Source organism: Cimex lectularius, unplaced genomic scaffold (genome assembly GCF_000648675.2).
Source record: "Cimex lectularius strain Harlan isolate CLEC.00 unplaced genomic scaffold, Clec_2.1 scaffold101, whole genome shotgun sequence".
Classification (NCBI taxonomy): Eukaryota; Metazoa; Arthropoda; class Insecta; order Hemiptera; family Cimicidae; genus Cimex; species Cimex lectularius.
This window is the reverse complement of record NW_019392806.1, coordinates 743,077-760,501: the sequence shown is the minus strand read 5'-3', so window position 1 is coordinate 760,501 and position 17,425 is coordinate 743,077. Positions and strand designations below refer to the sequence as shown.

The 17,425-nt window shown below is 38.3% G+C and overlaps 2 protein-coding genes across 2 annotated transcripts in view; one reads left to right on the top strand and one right to left on the bottom strand.

The window, feature by feature from the left end:
• Nucleotides 1–17,425, bottom strand: part of LOC106667711 (elongation factor-like GTPase 1) — a 238,006-nt gene that overhangs the window by 117,049 nt on the left and 103,532 nt on the right. The window lies entirely within an intron of this gene.
• LOC106667713 overlaps nucleotides 5,891–17,425 on the top strand; it is a 106,836-nt gene continuing 95,301 nt past the window's right edge. The window contains exon 1 of the mRNA XM_014395829.2: nucleotides 5,891–6,160. The gene's annotated coding sequence lies outside the window, so the exon portion shown is untranslated. The remainder of the gene's footprint in view (nucleotides 6,161–17,425) is intronic.

The window sequence follows — 17,425 nt, the reverse complement described above, 5'->3', positions numbered from 1 at the left end:
TATAAGACAGTGAAATATGTATAATATGCATATAAAAAATTTTAGTTCAACAAAACGAAGGACTTTCACTGAAAAAATTTCACCACCAATATACACGAAAAGAATAAAAACTATATATTAAGAAAAGGGACAATCAAAGAGAAAACACTTGAGATTCAATTTCTTCGCCGAGCTTTCGAAGAATGTATCCCATTCACCAGGACTTTTCAAATTTAAGTATAATCCATATATGTTTAGTGGTCATAATTGGCCATAGTAATTGTTCTTTTTATCTAAGGTCTTGGTGGAGATGAAAAAGCTAGTGTCACGAGGGGGATTCGAACCCACGACCTTCGGCTCAATACGCCTTCGAAGTCACGATAATTCAAGTGGTTAGAGCAGCGTATTGAGCCGAAGGTCTTGAGTTCGAATCCCGCTCGTGGTACTAGCTTTTTCATCTCAACCAAGACCTTAGATAAAAAGAATAAGTAGATTAAATACTAAGTTATACGATAGCAAATATAAAAATTATAATCACCATTTTTAAACTTGTGGTTTCCATTACAACGAAATTGGGATTTCATAGGACAGGTCGGTCTGACCGGACCAGATGACCTACATATCCAGGATTTTTTTATATTTTTCTTATAGATCGGTTTATTTAAAAACGATTATGTCCATTTTCTTAGTTATTACAGTAGTAAAAAATTTATATAATAGCTGTGGATGGTAGTAAATGGTGGAAAAAGAAGGTTTCAGGGCAACTGGGTCGTCTGGAAAATATCTTGCTCAGGACAGTCGTGGTATTTAAGTAAAAAGTTCCTTTCATTCAGGTTTTATAGTTTCGAAGCCCGACTAGCTCAAAGGCTAGTCTTGATAACATCTCAGGACTCAGAGGACATCCGGCGGGTTTCAGTATATTTCATTCCTAATTGGCTTTTAATGTAAACTAATTCAAGTTCTAATCACAAAATACAGTGAAAGCTACACAGGGAAACTTCGGGTTTTCAAGTTTAGCCCCGATGTTAATGGCAGATCGGTTCCTTCATTTCGATCCACCGGTTAACACCAACGCCGGCCGCAAAATACCGTTCACCTTACTTTCCGTTTAGTGGAGCATTAAAATCATGATTCTCATTTTCCTGGAGAGACGTTTCGACGGTTTTTGATTGAGCACATCTTGCGAACTTTTTGTCGAAATTTTCCCTTAATTAGAAACCGTTGAGAAATATGCCTCAAGGGGTTAAAAGAGAAAGAAGAGGAAAACTGCCGATTTGGTTTATCAGCTCGAGACACTTCGGCTGTCATCACGGGTGGAAAATTTCTCTTTTCACATAATTTCACCATTTTCTTATATATCTTCAATACGCACTAGTTGGACGAAAAGAACCACAGTAAAGCATTGTAATCGTTCAAAGTCTACTAACAGAACTTTACATATTCTAATAAGGGCACGACGTACATAACTAATTGAGGTCTTTTTGAATAACAATAGCTAGGTAACGCTAGGTACAACATGACCTAATGAGTGGTACCTTCGGATGTCATGATTCCTAGGTAAACTACCCACTTGCTAAATTGCAGCAGTAAAAGCCCATAGAAAAATTGGATATCTGTTTGCACCAGGACTTCGGAGAAAACGGATGAAGTTTATAAAGAAATTCAGGCTATGGGAGATACGTAATCGTTTTAGTTTAGACGCTTTAACACTAGGTACATCTTGACATCATGAAATGTAATACTGGCCGACCCTTCACTTGCAATGATTCCTAGATATAACCTAGGATGTATGTAAATGAAGAAATGCGGGATGTATGTAAGCGGTTTGGTTGAGAGGTTAGAACGCTAGTGTTGAATAATCGAGATTGTAAGCCACTCGATCAAACAACCTCTACACATCTTCATCCAAGGAGAAAGAAGATCGGTTGCATATGCCATTATGCCAAAGCCACCATGATGCCCAACAATTAAATTAAAGGAGGAACTAAGGAAAGATTCAATACTGGGCATTAATATTCCTAGGTATAACTTCGCCAAGAAGTACGAAATTATAGTACGAAAAAGAGCAGCTTAGAAGAAAACATGACCAGTGATCCCATAAATACCAAACAGGTCATTTGAGCTGGTATTTATGGAAGAAAATGAGGAGTCAAAATGTCAATTTAACGTGACAAATTTGCCACAGTTTTTCTGGCACAAACCAGAGATCCGTGGAAAAGAGTTAAAAAGACATATCCGAATGCAGTGGCCCAGTAACTACCTTAACCGAAGACCTTTTACTGGTGGAACAGCACCAAAAAAAACCCTCACCTGAACATACACTTAAAAATATTGAGACAGAAATTAGCCTATGCTGATTCTGCCAAGAAAAAGAGTAAACCTCAGTATATATTACACACTATTGTGAATGCATGATATAGAAAAGGTTTACACTCACGGACAAATAAAAGCTCAATCCAGTAAATAACAGAGGAACTACTATCAATGTTGGATTTTTTTTTTACAATGGATACCAGGAACTGGAGGAGTTCCCTCCTGAGCACTGCAGCTGTACAGCTTATTGTACTTTATCCCTGGCTCCATTTTTTGGGGGCTCGCAACACAAGTGTGAATGAGTGTTGGTGTTCTTCCATCGAAGAAACTCATTTTTGAAGGGGGTTGAGACCAGGGTCGCTGAGATCTGATTCCCTCCATTGATGAGTGCCGTGTCACTTTCTTTCAATTGCGGCCACCGGTCCCCTTAGGCTTCAGAAAAAGTCCAGAGGCGACGGTGGGGATCGAACCCACGACCACGGGATCTACTAGCCGAGAGTCTGACGCCTTAACCACTCGACTACTGCGGCCCCCATCAATGTTGGATAGTGAGCTATAACCCGTACGAGGAACATAATAGTCCCATTTTAAAGGATAGTGCAACACAGTTTTAGCCACCACATACGAACTTTACCGATATCACTATCTTCTTCAGACACGTCTGATCCTATTTTTCTATAGTACCTGTTTATTCCCCTATTTGTTCTCCCTTTTCCCTTCTTTTCTCTTAACTCCCTTAAACCCCATCCTCTCAACTCGCACTCATACGCACGTATAAAGAAAAGTGTTCAGAAGTTACCCACAATTGTTTCGTTTCTTTACCTTTTCCCACAATTCTTTCTCCGCCCTGTCAACTTAGCCTAATGGTAATTTCATTCAGTATATTCGCCCTTTCTTTTCTTCACATTACCGACTTATCTTTGTTTGTCTGTGCAGATTCCCCGCCGCTCCGAAAAATAGCCCCGTCGAAAGGGACACCGGTCAGGTGGTAATTTCGAATCCCTAAGGGGCGCTATTATCCGGGTGTTAAATGAGGAAAAAATTGTAGTGGTTTGTCGTTGTTTAACTTCCGGTAAAGTTCGGCACCGTTATGTTCGCCTAAGCTGTCGTCATGGGTTTTTTTTAGACCATTTGTTTATTTTCTTTCGTCTGGGGGATCAAATGGGACAACTTTCTAAATTATTCTATTTCAAACGTTGATTGCTAACATTTTCCGACTGTAAGTGGCTACATATGTGTTTTTAAGGTGAAATCGTAGGGTCGTCTAGAAAATTAACTGCGCAAAAATGAATAGGAATATTTATAATTTAGTCTTATTCTATTAATTTTATTTAAATTAACCGATATATTCTTTTTAGTTGGATCGAACAAAATAGAAAATACAAACCAAAAACAAACAAATGTTAATCCTCATTTTTAATAACGAATTTACTTAAGAACAGTAAACATGAGGTGGCCGCAACGGTTTAGGCGCTGACACGACGTTCATTACTGTACGGTAAAGGTCCCGGGTTCGAAATCCAGCGGCCCTGCATTCGACTTACTTACAAACATCGGCACTCCGAGGGTTGATATAACCTCTGCTGTTGCGAATTCTCGTTAAAAAAAATTAAACATTAAGAATCTAATACGAGAGATTGTAAGTGCCAATAGGAAGCCTGGTAGTGGATAGCATTACGAGGTTAAGGGACGACAGAAATATTGCCATTGCTGCAAGACGGAACTCTTTCCATAGTGCCCGCCAGATCCTAAATGAAGTACAAGACGTTTTGGCGAGGTCTTGTACGAACGATTTGTAATCATTTATGGGAAGTTGGACCCATTTCGTATGCACTTGAGACGACCTGCAGCAACAGCTCGCAACTCTTGACAGTATGGTGGAGCTCCCGGAAGAGGACACCAATTGAAATGTTGTTATGTTTACTGATGAGTCGCATTTCACAATGACTCAGTTCGTCCTCCTTTCAGTGCAGTTTGGAGGAGGCGGTGTAATGGTCTGGGCTTGGATATACACTGGAGGACGAACTGGATTGGATAACGTTGAAGGCAACCTCACCGCCCAAGAAATTATCCAGGAATACACCCCTCAAACCAGGGATCTCATTGGCAGGGATTTTCGATTTCTGGATGACAATACCAAACCTCATAGAGGCAGAGTTGTTCATCAGTGTTTATAAAACCTAGGAACTTCCCATCTGCCCTTTCCCCACTTGTCTACAGACCCACATGTGACATGCAACAACTGAGTGCAGCGTTGCAACATCTATGTACTGAAATTCCTTATGAAATTAGTGACAACTTTATTAATATTGTGCGTAACATTGCACACAGGGCATTATACGCGGTATTAATTGTTTAAAAAAATTATTGTGTCCTATAACCAAAATTATGGAATTAAAACCATTTTTGTTATTTTTCAAAATCGCTTAATTAAATTTTCCTTCAGGAAAAAAATAATAATTTCTAATAAATTTTAATGCAATTTATAATACAAATCCTAGGGAAAGTAAATACTACAAAATTGGCATCATCACTATTCATTTTTGAGCAGTTTAGATCTATTTTTTGTTATGGTATTGTTAACGCCATTGATGACTTACCGTAGAATACATATTTTCTGTCGTGGGCCATTTTTTGATTAGTTTACTCTATCAAATAATTAAATAATAAAAAAATACAGATTTTTAAAATAAAATTTGATTACTTTATTTCACTTCATTAGCAAGGGCTACAATATCGGAAACTGTTTAAAGTTTCGTCTCCTAGGGTATATTGGCAATATGATAACTGCATAAAATTTTTTCGACTTGGTGGAGATGGGTTAGGTAAAAACACATAATGGTTCCGCGGGGAAGGAGGAGCTAAGCTAGATAGCTAAGCTAAAAAAGCAGCCCTTGATGAAAAATTGATAGCTTCATTCACCTAAGAGTTTTGTATGTTATTTAACTATTTTGTATGTAAAAAGAGGGATAAGGCAGAAGAACATGGCCCAGTGGAAACATTTTAGGAAGAATACAGAAAAAGGCTCAGGAACAAAAAGGTTTTTTTCCAACACTTTCCTCTAGAATGCGAATAAGAATTAGGCATAGATCAACACTGACTGAACCCGGAGAACATAAAGCATATCTCAAAAGATTCAGAATAATTAACAACTCTCTTTGCAAATATAGTGAACAGTAAACATGAAATGTTCGAAAGCATGAGTGCAACTCGGATCCATACAATTGTTCGAAATGAAGAAAGATGGCCAACATGCGAAAAAATATTTATCCACAGGTTCCACGAAGATTTTCTGAGGAATGACACTATCCTTTCAGTAATGATCGATTGGAGTTGGAATTGTACTGGGATATTGGACTTCCAGTGATACTTAACAACACATAAGACTAATTATTAAATTGCCTGCTATTTAAATTATTTGTTGATTTACATGCATAGTTAAAACCTATGTTGTATATAACTTATTTATTAAGAAAAACAACATGTGAATTTATGCAGCTTAAGTTTTCATTGTAGAAAAGTAAATAAAAGGCTGTCACTATTAAAAATACAAAAATACGATATAATGTCAATTAATTAACCACAGTGAAATAGCAGTTAGTAAATGTAGTATTTAGGGAACGGTAACAAATAAACGCCCTTCCTCCAGTAACTCTGGAGGGAGGAAAAAGTCTGTTCAAAGCATTCTGTTGATGTGTTGGTCGGTCAGGTGCCGTTGACTATGCACCGTAGCGACTTGATTGACGCAAAACTGCTTTCCTGGCTCCAATTCCGTGGGACCGTTGTCCTTCCCTCAGGTATGTACCCGAGGCGCACGTACGACAGCCTCGAAAACTGAGAAGAGCTCAAAACGAGAAGCCACACAGCTGTGAGTATGCATTACTGTCTTTATAACCTACATTTTTGACCATTTTTCTCCGGCGACAAAAGGCTAACATAACGGAATTACAACATGCGACGGGTTGGGTAGAAAAATAAACACTGGGAGTGAGAGATTATTTCCTTTTTTTTTTGGGAGCAATTTCACTTTCCACCCAATATTCCAACTTTGATCAACTGCTACTCAAAACGTCCAGATTTAACTAGTATCTCAAAGTCACATCCTGCCGACAAATCCTTACGCGTGTCTATTGCAGAATGCAAAGCATTATTGAAAACATACGCTTATCATAGCATGAAGGACACTTTACTTATTACTTACTCCAAGAAACCTTAAAAAGGGGGCTCGAGAAGTAATCTAATTTAGCCAATTTTCTAACCTTAAGTCAAAAAACAATGCGTTTTCATAAAAACAAAGTGTACAGCTAATTAATTCTCATTACCTTCTTACCTACTCTGTGTTTAACCCACTTTTACTGAATGTGTTGAAAATGTGTTCAACAAAATTAAGATTTTTTCCCTTGGGGCATCCGGATACGTCAAATGGATCGATAGTCTCTTGACCCATTGAAAACAACGAGTTCGAAGTGGGTCGGGACCATTTCATATGCAGATGATGAGCATTAAAACAGTAGCCGATTTATGCCCTTTCATTAAAAGCCGAGATATTAAGTGTTAAGTATTAGAGAGAGTCGGCAGTTAGAGGTGATGAAAGCAAAAGTACCCTTGTGCAGCATGTATTTCAGATATTTTTATTTAATGAAGTATCCGTACAGAAAAATAGACTTTCATTTCTTGTTGGTCTTTGTAAGCTTTCTTTTTTTAAATTTACTCCAAATATCTTAGAGTTATCCAAGACCAACACTCAAGTAATCAGCACCTAACAAAAATAATATAAAGAGCCTAGATTGCCTGGGGGAAAGAAGGCCCTACTCCAAAGGCTGATCCGATGGCTTTACTTTTCAGACTGGTGTTATAGTCATAAGTATCAGACTTGAGTGGAAGTCGGTAGCGCCTTGTTGATGCACAATGTAGGGGAACACTGTTTTCAATGTAAATGTACACTTCCTTATTCAGTCTTGTACTTTTTTCACCAGTTTAATAAGTGTTCTTGGATGTTGAAAGTTGTTTTGGTAGGATTGGGGTTAATAGACCAAATTTCTTTATTATCCCCATGATGCAATAAGAAATGCAGCAGTGTAAATGTATACAGGATGGGACCAAAAACATACCCTTGTACGACGACGGATTGTTTGATACCTGAGTACTCGTTGGAGCGCGTCACGCCAACGGCACTCAATATTGAAGGCTTATCGTTTGAGGGGTCTCGAAGCCATCATAGTTTCGTAGGGCTTATTTTTGAATTCTTCACTATTTTCTGAGAAATTTAAAACAATTGAGAGCTCGACGCCACCATGGCGTCATCAGCAGTAAGTCACTACGCGATGGAAAACCACACGGGTAGTATAGAAATGATAAATGATGGAGTATGTCGTTATGTGGACATTTCAGGTCAGCCTGCCTTCTAGCTATACTTTCAGTGTATGTGTTCACTGTATAGGGATAGGGATAAAAGAGGCAGCCACAAGGCCTACTGCACCTCGACCTGAATAGATCTATTGTGCTCCCATGTTTTTTATAACTCACTGGCAAGCTTCAGGTTGTTAATCAGCCTCCTTAGCTTTGCCAGCTGCTCCTTAGTGTAGGATCTTCCTTGCTGGTTTTCTTGTCCTAGTTGCAACGACCTGCACCTACATAGACCTTCACAGAAACATAGAATGTGTTCTGCTACCTCCTCCACTTCCTGGCAGTACCTGGACAGTGTTTCTTCCGTCTGTACTCCTATCCGGTGAATTTGATTGCTTAGTACACAGTATACATTTTTCTGCATGAGCTAAGGTTGCAAGAAATTGCGTGGATAGGAAGACAGTTGCGGTATAAGAAAATATTCAAAAGATTCTAAATGCTAACAACTTTATAATTGTAATAATGTATTTAATGCTGAATCGAAATGGTAACGATACTTTTTAAAAGCCTCTCATTCTCTATAATTCGGGTGGTTAAAAAGTTAAAAACGAGATGCGAGTAGTGTGAATTTGAAGCAGAACCGTTGAGAGTATAATAGCCTTATTAAAGGCACAAGTACAGGGTGAAAATGAGATCACGAAAGTGGCATTAAGATAGGAGCGGAGACGTGCATCACCGGTAAAGGTCGGAGTCACTCAACTAATAAGAAATTCATAACGTTATGACTAACGCGGAAATGCTGAGCAATTTTCCAAAATATCCACTGGGCGAAGGCTTGGTCGTCAATTCAAATGTGTCACAGTTGTAAACACTAGCAAGTAAACCAACCGTCTGTTTTTTTTCTAGCTGAATTGTTTACATATCGAGATGTTTTAATTAGTTTTATTACCGCTGTTAAAAAAATGGACCACTCTGGCTAAAAATACCGGTCATTTACTCGAGAAAAGCACACTCCTAACTGAGTGAATTTTCAATTAAAGGAAATGAATGCCCTAGTTTGTCAGGGAATCGACTTTTTTTATAATTTTGTTATTGCACCCCTTCAAAGGGTTAAATGGCAGGCAATTTGTGACTAAACACGGTTAAGTTCTATCTGGAAAACATGTGACAACTCTTCGATTTTTTGTTTTACTCGAAAGTTCAAATCATGAAGTATTGGGTCATGAATATTTTTAAGGTCGACTTATCTACAATCTATATGTCAATATCTACGATATCCAATTTTGACATTGTGGTCGGGCACTTAGTAAATTAGTATTAATAAAATATATTTTATTAATCCACTTGGAATATATTTTTAGCATGAAACAAAGTTAATATTAGTTCACTAGTTTTCGTGGTCCGCTTGACCAATTAATATCTTTCAATTAATTAAGGTTTTTAGTTGAGATAAAAAGTCAGTGTCACGAGCGGGATTCGAACCCACGACCTTCGGCTAGATACGCCGCTACTCGACCACTTGAGCTATCGTGACTTCGATCCACTCGGACACTAACCTCCTATCTCAACCCCACCTTTTGAATTTTCCCTCCTTTTTGCTATTTTTCAAATGTCGTGTAATCTATTTGATTCTCTGTATAGTAATTATAAAATGCCAGTTGACAGTTACGTATAGGTAGTTATACAACTGATTTGAACTTAAAATAACAGCCACCAGATATAAAAAGTGTTGGTATATACTGAATAGTCGAACTGAATTTTATTGTCGATTGGTGACATTTTACTAGTTTAAATGCATATAATGTTTTGAGATAGACATAATATGTGTGTGCCTGCGTGGGTATGAATGATTATAGTCTACGTACTACTATGCCCAGTTTAAAATCAATTCATGGTTAACTTTTTGGCCTAATTGTCTTTCGTGTAAACGAATGTTCATTAACTTATTTAATTATGAATCCTGGAATAAATCACTCAGGTAATGGCATATTTGAAACAATCAAAACTGAATATGGTTCGGTGCAAAAAGCGTCTAATAGACGATAAACGAAAATAACGGTCTCATTCAGGATGCAATGTGCAAGAGTCGTTCATGTAATCCTTTAACTGATTTTGTCCAGATCAAACTGTCCTCGATAGGAGAACTTTATGTTATGCAGTTCAACGTCTATAAATTTCCAACCGCAGGACAATGTCGGCCCTCCCATGAGGCCGGCAGAGTCCTTGCTTAACTTATAACGAACATTCGCCGAGGGACCACGCTGGGTGAGATACCGTTCTTTTGGAAGAATGGGACCGAATTCCATGCGAAGCGATACGTCCTCCGAGACCGTGCAGAAACGTACGAATCGGCGGAAATATTGTGAAGCACAAGAAGGTTGACGTTTTATTTATTTCTTCGCGCGTTATTCTGCATCCTTCGGGTCGAAGAGAAAACTAAAATTTCTGGATATGTGACCACACAGACGTTATATCGAAAATCAAATATTCCGCTCACTACATTCAACATCGGTGCTTGTTTATGTTTTTTATAATCGAACATTTAGTTTGATTCAGAGGTCTTGTAAATGGGATAAGTAAAACGCTACTCGTTTAACTTTAGTTCTGTCTGTAATATAAGTTTCCTATTGATCTCTACAGGATGAACATTATGTTGGTCGTTTTCAGTCATTTTGATAACGACGATGTTTTGTTCTGTCGGACGCGTTTCCCCTTCAATCCATTTTCAGTGGTGAGTATCAAGAAGTCAAGAAAAGATATATGCATTTTTTTTGTTCTCTCTGTCTGTCTGTCTCTGTCTCTGTCTCACTCTCTCTCTCTCTCTCACTCTCTCTCTGTCTATCTGTCTGTCTGTCTCTCTCTCTCTCTCATTAATTCTCTCCTTCCCTATTTCCCCTCTCGCTCTCCCTTACCTATCTCTTTCTTTTCCCTCTTGTCTCTCCTCTCTTTCACACTTTCTCTCTCTCTCTCACACACACACACACACACACACACACACACACACACACACACACACACCTGTCCTGGGCCCTACCAGGTCGTTGGTCATATCCAATACGGCATCAGCCTTAACGCCTACCTCAGCTCATCAGCATGGCGCAGCATATTACTTTACCGCACATGAGGTTGATGCATTAAGTGCTGCCTGACTGTTAAAGAGTATGGATTTCTTTTTAGAGTTACGTCAATTGTCATGCCTAATAAGGCTTCAGCCACTCCTCCTTCAGCTTTAGCAATTCAAAAGTATGGATGGTTGTCTTTGTAGGGGCCTATTGGCAGATACTCTAGCTTCTCCTTGAATAAATATGTATGTGTAGCGGTAGAAGGTAGTAATACTAACAAAGCTGCATGTGGCACTGTCCTCAATGTTCCAGTGCAGTGTAGCCTTTGATAGTAACTTGTTAGCTTGATGATATTTAATACCATATTATATAAAATATATAATAAGTAGATTTGCTACAAATTAGATGCCAAGAAGGGATCCATTGTTGCACAGTCACTGAATTGATATGTTTTCCTGACTGTCATCCAAGGTTTTGGAGTACTTCGAATTGGAACGATCAGTCCTAAGACTGATAATGTTTTATCAATAAAGCATTTTTTGCTGTCCCGTAGTTCTCGTACAAATTTGGTTTAAGTAGTCTATTTTAGTCTGTAACGATAGTTTGGAACTTATACGTGTTCGATCACCTTGTGTCTATGTATAAAGGCTGTAAGTGATAGTGTGCGGATTACAGTTTAAACGTCCGTCATAGGAATTTAAATATTGAGGAAGGCTGGAGGAAGGTTTTTTGTAAAAATTAATAATTTTAAGTTAATAATATATTTATTAAACGTATCCACAGTTAAAAACCAACTATAAACATAAAACTAACCTCGCTGTTTTATACTGCCAAGCACGCTGGCTTTTCGCCATATCCAGTGGTTTGTCAAAAAGAAATCTCACGGATAGATTTTTATAAAGGGGGGATTTAAATTATTACCATTAATCGTAAAACGGGACTTGTTTCCGAGAGAAAATCCCCGTAAATTTACGTTCGGTTCACTTCTTCAAAACAAGGTTATGCAAATTGTCAGACTGGTTGTGAGCAACCGATAATATCTTATTAGCAAGGGGGCATTTCCTTACCCGACCACAATTCCGCCCAATCACCGTCTTTTCGTACTGTTTTAATAGAGCTTTTTCTGCCTCGATCGCTGTATCCACTTGCCCTCAAATTGAAATTAACCGCTTACTCGTCCGACCAATCCAGTCGAAAGTGGAAATCGAATGGAAGTGCGGAGCGAACATCCGAGTAACCGTTTTGGCGATGAAACGAAAGTTTAAAAGGAACCATTTTATAAATTTCCAAGAATTTATTATAATTAGACTTAATTTAATGTGTCATAAAATATCGTTAAGTCAATACCTCACAAAGAAATACATGATTAATAATAATAATAATTCCAACCTGATTCTTTCATTTACACCATTTATATCCTAATTTACATTGACTAATCCGCAAGTCAATTATACCAATCTTCTTTTGCCATTATTAACTGCAACGACAATATCCATAGAAAAAAAGATCTGAATACTTCCGATACTATTGTCAAAAAGAAGGCTAATTGTTGAAGCAGCAGGTGAAGAAATTCGGGTAATGGAAGATAGGTAAATAAGGTTAAGAGGTTCGTAATAGCTCGTGTAATACCTTTGGTTCAGTTTTCAACGTTAGGCACGTAGGTCCTAGGTACATCTAACACTCGGCCAAACCCTGCATCTTTACTCATCATGGTCCTCGGAGGACAGGGTCCTTTTATCTCCCTACTGACGCTACTATTCGAATTTCAACCATCGCAAAGAAGTGCCCAAATTATAATACATAACATATAAAACAGCATCATGGGGAAAAGGACTATCAGTCACTGCTGACTGTAAGTAGTACACGGTGGACGAAAACCGAAATTTAGCTGGCATTTATGAAAGAGAATTAAGAATCAAAATGGAAATATCCTTCGGCAAAGCTACCAATAGATTATAAAAACCATGGCAATTGAGCTATGACCAAATTAGATCAAAATGCAATGGAGATGGGAATCTAAGGCAAGAAGAGTATTATTATACACAACTGTGAATGCCAGGCAAGAAAAAGAAGTCCTACTCGCGTGCAAAGAAAAACTGGATCAACATCAAAGCTATGGAGGGTAATAAAACCCTTAATGATAGATAATGAACTTTAACCCATACGAGGAGGATCACAATTTACTGAGGCCAATTTTAGTATTCGCAATGCGACAATTTTTATTGTTACCAGCTACGAATCTTACCTAACCTAATTCACCTCTCATCCACAACTAGTGCACCATACTCCAAACATTATAGACAGTTAATTTTGTGGAATAGCCGCCTAAGACTGTAATCTCACAATTAATTTCGCAGGGGACGAATGAAAAGAAACCTTTACCTCTTAAATACATTTACTTTATGCTGATACCTGCATGACAAAGGTTAATTTCTTAACAGATATATACGCATAGATTTAGCATAAACCGCAGGTTAATTAAATAAAAAATTGACCAAGGAATATTGACGTTTGTCACAGGTAAAATTCGAAGAAATGGAAAGATGTTGCCTTGCCACACCAAGCTTATCTCCCTGACATCGAACCTTTCGGTTTGGTCAAAAAGTTCTCTGAATACGTCCACGGAAACAATAAAAGTGAACATTTAAACAATTATAATGCTGAATGTTTGTGCACGAATTTATTCTAAGCCTTACGCCTTTCTCCGACAGTCAGGCCTGTCTTAGGTCATTACAAAAAGATGTATCAACATCTAGGCTGGTGGAGGAGACTGTTGACCTTATCAATCAAATCCAGGTATGAGAATAGGGTAACCCTTATTTGGATACCAGCAAATAAAGGACACTATGGCAATGAAGAGGCGGATAGCCTGGCCAAAGAAGGTTCTAATACTGCGTTTGTCGGGCCACAACCGGTATTACCTCACTCTATAAGCACAGCGAAAGAGAGTATCAATAGCTGGGGCATGAAACAATTCCTTAAGGAATGGAACCTGTCCCCCGGACACAGGCAATCGAAGGAGTTTGTGAAGGAGATCAAACCAACAGAATCGAAATGGCTATTCTATAACTCTAAGGAAGGGAATTAGGAGGCTGATAAGTATCCTCATGGGCCATTGTCCATGGAGAGGACACCTCTTCGTAATGGGTATTAACAGACCCCTTTTGCCGTTTTTGTGAAATAAAAGAAGAAACGGCACGGCACTACCTCGCAGAGTGTGATAGGTACGCTAGGAATAGATTCGAAACTTTTGAAGGAGAGGACATTATCAAATCACTCCCCCGAGATAAAATGGTCCAAAATCTTGGGGTTTGTGAACAAGTCCAAGAGGTTTATGCAGGACACGTCAACCGACCAAGTCCCGGACCCTTTAGGGATAGGGTACAAGTCTACCCAGGCATTTAACCCCTCGGGTGTTGGTCGCCCACCCTGCATTATATATATATATATATATAAGCCTTACGCCTCCCGCCCCATTCGTCCCTTTTTCGCTAAACCTAGTCGCTCCCCGAAACTGTTGACTAGCTCTCTAAAAACTTATTTTTTACGGTATTTTGGCCACCCTCTTCTTCACGATCTTGCCCTCTTGATGTGCTACATCTTAATTTTCGACGATACTTCGCTTCATAGCTGTTTGGAAGAGTGTGGATCGGGAAGTTACGATGTGTAAAGCTTTCCTTCTTGGGTCGACCGGTCTGGAACATAACGCAGTTATCTTCACTTATTTCTCCTCTCGAAAAAGGTAAGAACTTTATTTCCTTTTCCCTTTTCTCTAATACACTATTCTTACTTTTCTAGTAATACACTTCGTTTCCCATTTTCTCGTTTTCACTATATTTATTTATTTCTCCTCCATTTTTTATTATGTGCCAACACTGGCTAAAATATTGATAAAAATAGCTTTATAAATGGTTGTACAGACCAATTTAAAATTTTCATCAGCCTTTTTTCAAACTTCTGGTTTAATTTATATACTACAAGCCATTCGTAATTAAATAGTTAACTTTCTTTCAAGCATACGACGATTATCTGTATCTGAGCTCGTTTTCAATTAAGCTTAAAAATCGATTATATGTTCAGTTTTGGAATTTGGCCGTTCGGTAATTCACCGATCAATTCGGGACAGGCTTAAAAGCATGATTCGGAATCGCACCTGTATCCAGCATTATGATCGCATTAGGTCCGCCGCAAGAAACATTAAGACAAGCTATAACAAATCCGAAACTTGCTGGGATGCCAAATTTATCCCGATTTCTTTTTACAATTCCCTTTCTCGACCGTAAAAACCTATTAATTAAACACAGGAAAACAAAATGAGAAAAGTGAACATCCACAAGTAACAGCGAAGTTTCATGGAAAACAAAGATAATTAGCATGTGACAATTTCATTTTAGGACAAAATTGGTACTAAACAGTTAAAAATTTAAATTGCTGTTTTGAAGGCACAGAATTTTCTAAATGTCAGGAAATTGGAAGGGCGATAAAACAAAAAGAATAAAGTTTATAATACGCAAGGAACGTTACAACTCCGGTAAGTTTTTTTTTTTTTTTACGAGGGTTCGCACAGCAGAGGTTATACCAACCTTCGGGGGTGCCGGTGTTTTTGAAAAAAAGCCCATTTGAAAGTAAGTATGTCGGGTAGGGCCGCTGGATTCGAACCCGGGACCTTTACCTTACAACGATGAGCGCCGTGTCAACGTCTAAACCGTTGCGGCCACCGACGCCCCTATGGTAAGAACTTTAACGACAAAACAAGTAGCAGAAGACTTCTTTCGTGTAGCGTTCAAATCACTTTTCAGTTAAAGCTATCCGCCAAACCTACTAGTAAGTGAGCTCTTAGAACTAAAAATACCAAATAATTCATGGTTCATAAAGAAAGCATTAATTAGAACTATATAAAAATATTTTAGAGTACATTACAAATAAGATAGTATATACATGGTAGAGGATGGTTCCTAAGATACTTCCTTGTGGTACCCCTACATATGTGCTGATAGAGAGCGGCCCTGATGATTTAAAATCTAACCATCCTTAACCATATATTGGGTTGTCCGGAAAATAATGCAGGATTTTAAGTTTTCATTAAAAAAAATCTATATAAAATATTCTGTTTACGTTTACAGGATTACTCATTATGTCAACACTTATTAATCCTCTTCCAAATGATATTGTTTGTTTACCTCTGTAGCATTCCGCTACTTGGAAATAATTCAGTCATCCTTATAATGTCAAAGCGAGAATTTCGTACGATTTTCTTTTACGAGTTTAAACTCGGCCGAAGCGGAGCCCAAACGGCTAGAAACATTAACCAAGTCTGGGGCGAGGGTTGTGTTAATGAGTGCACTGTGCAAAGGTGGTTTAAAAAATTTCGGGAGGGAGATTTCAGCCTTGAAGATGAAGAAGGTCGTGGAAGGCCTTCCTCTCTTAATGATGATGTTCTGCGATCAGTGGTGGAAGAAAACCCCAAAACAACTGTTCGAGAACTTGCAGAGCAACTCAAAGTCAGTAAAACGACCGTCGCTGACCACCTCAAGGCGATTGGAAAAGTGAAAAAACTCGAAAATTGGGTTCCACACTCATTAAACGATCGCCAAAAAAATCAGCGCTTTGATGTTTGTGCATCACTTCTTTGTCGAAACAAAAATGACCCATTTCTGGCCAGAATTGTTACATGTGACGAAAAGTGGATTCTCTACGATAACACTAGACGTTCTGGACAGTGGCTCGACAAAGGAGAAGCTCCAATACATTTTCCAAAGCCGCCAACTCATCAAAAAAAGGTAATGGTTACGGTATGGTGGGCTTCATTTGGTTTAATACACTACAGCTTCTTAAATCCTGGCGAAACCATCAATGCTGAATCATACTGTAACCAAATTAATACCATGCATCAGAAATTGGCAGTAATGAAGCCCTCTTTGGTCAATCGGAAAGGGCCCATTTTGTTGCATGACAACGCTCGACCACATGTGTCACGTGTAACGTCACAAAAATTATTGGAGCTTGGCTATGAAACTTTGCCTCACCCACCCTACTCTCCGGACCTCTCGCCTACTGACTACCATTTTTTTAGACACCTGGACCACTACTTACAACACATAATATTCAAAAATCAAACGGAACTGGAAAATGCATTAATTGACTTTATCAATTCTAAAAATTCTGAATTCTACTCAGACGGAATTAATAAGTTACCAACACGTTGGGAGAAATGTATTGAGAGTATGGGAAATTATTTTGATTAAAGAACATTGCTTTAAAGTAACTAGTTTCTTTTTTTTTGTTTAATACCAAAATCCTGCATTATTTTCCGGACAACCCAATAATATAGGAAAATACAAAATAGAACATCCAATATTTAAGCATGATATTATTTTTTTGTTTTTGTTTGTGTGCGTGTCTCACCAATGTAAAGTTATTAAATATTTTAATTTGGTCGTTAGCGATAATTCTGGTCTGCTTATCCTCCTGTGTTGGTCTGTCAGACGCGTTTCAGCTGGGTCTGGGTCTCCAAAAATTACCAAACCTATTGAGGATGGCGAAATGACAGACCGACCCAGCGAGATTAGGGCGATCAAAACGGTCAGGGAAAGATAAGGATTTATTTTAAAACACTTTTATTTTATGAGAAGAATGACCGTGTTCACAGTCGGATGAATAATCGTCCAGTTCTGCGACTATTGGGTCGGAACATATTTTCATCGGGGCAAGTGGAGTGAGAAGGT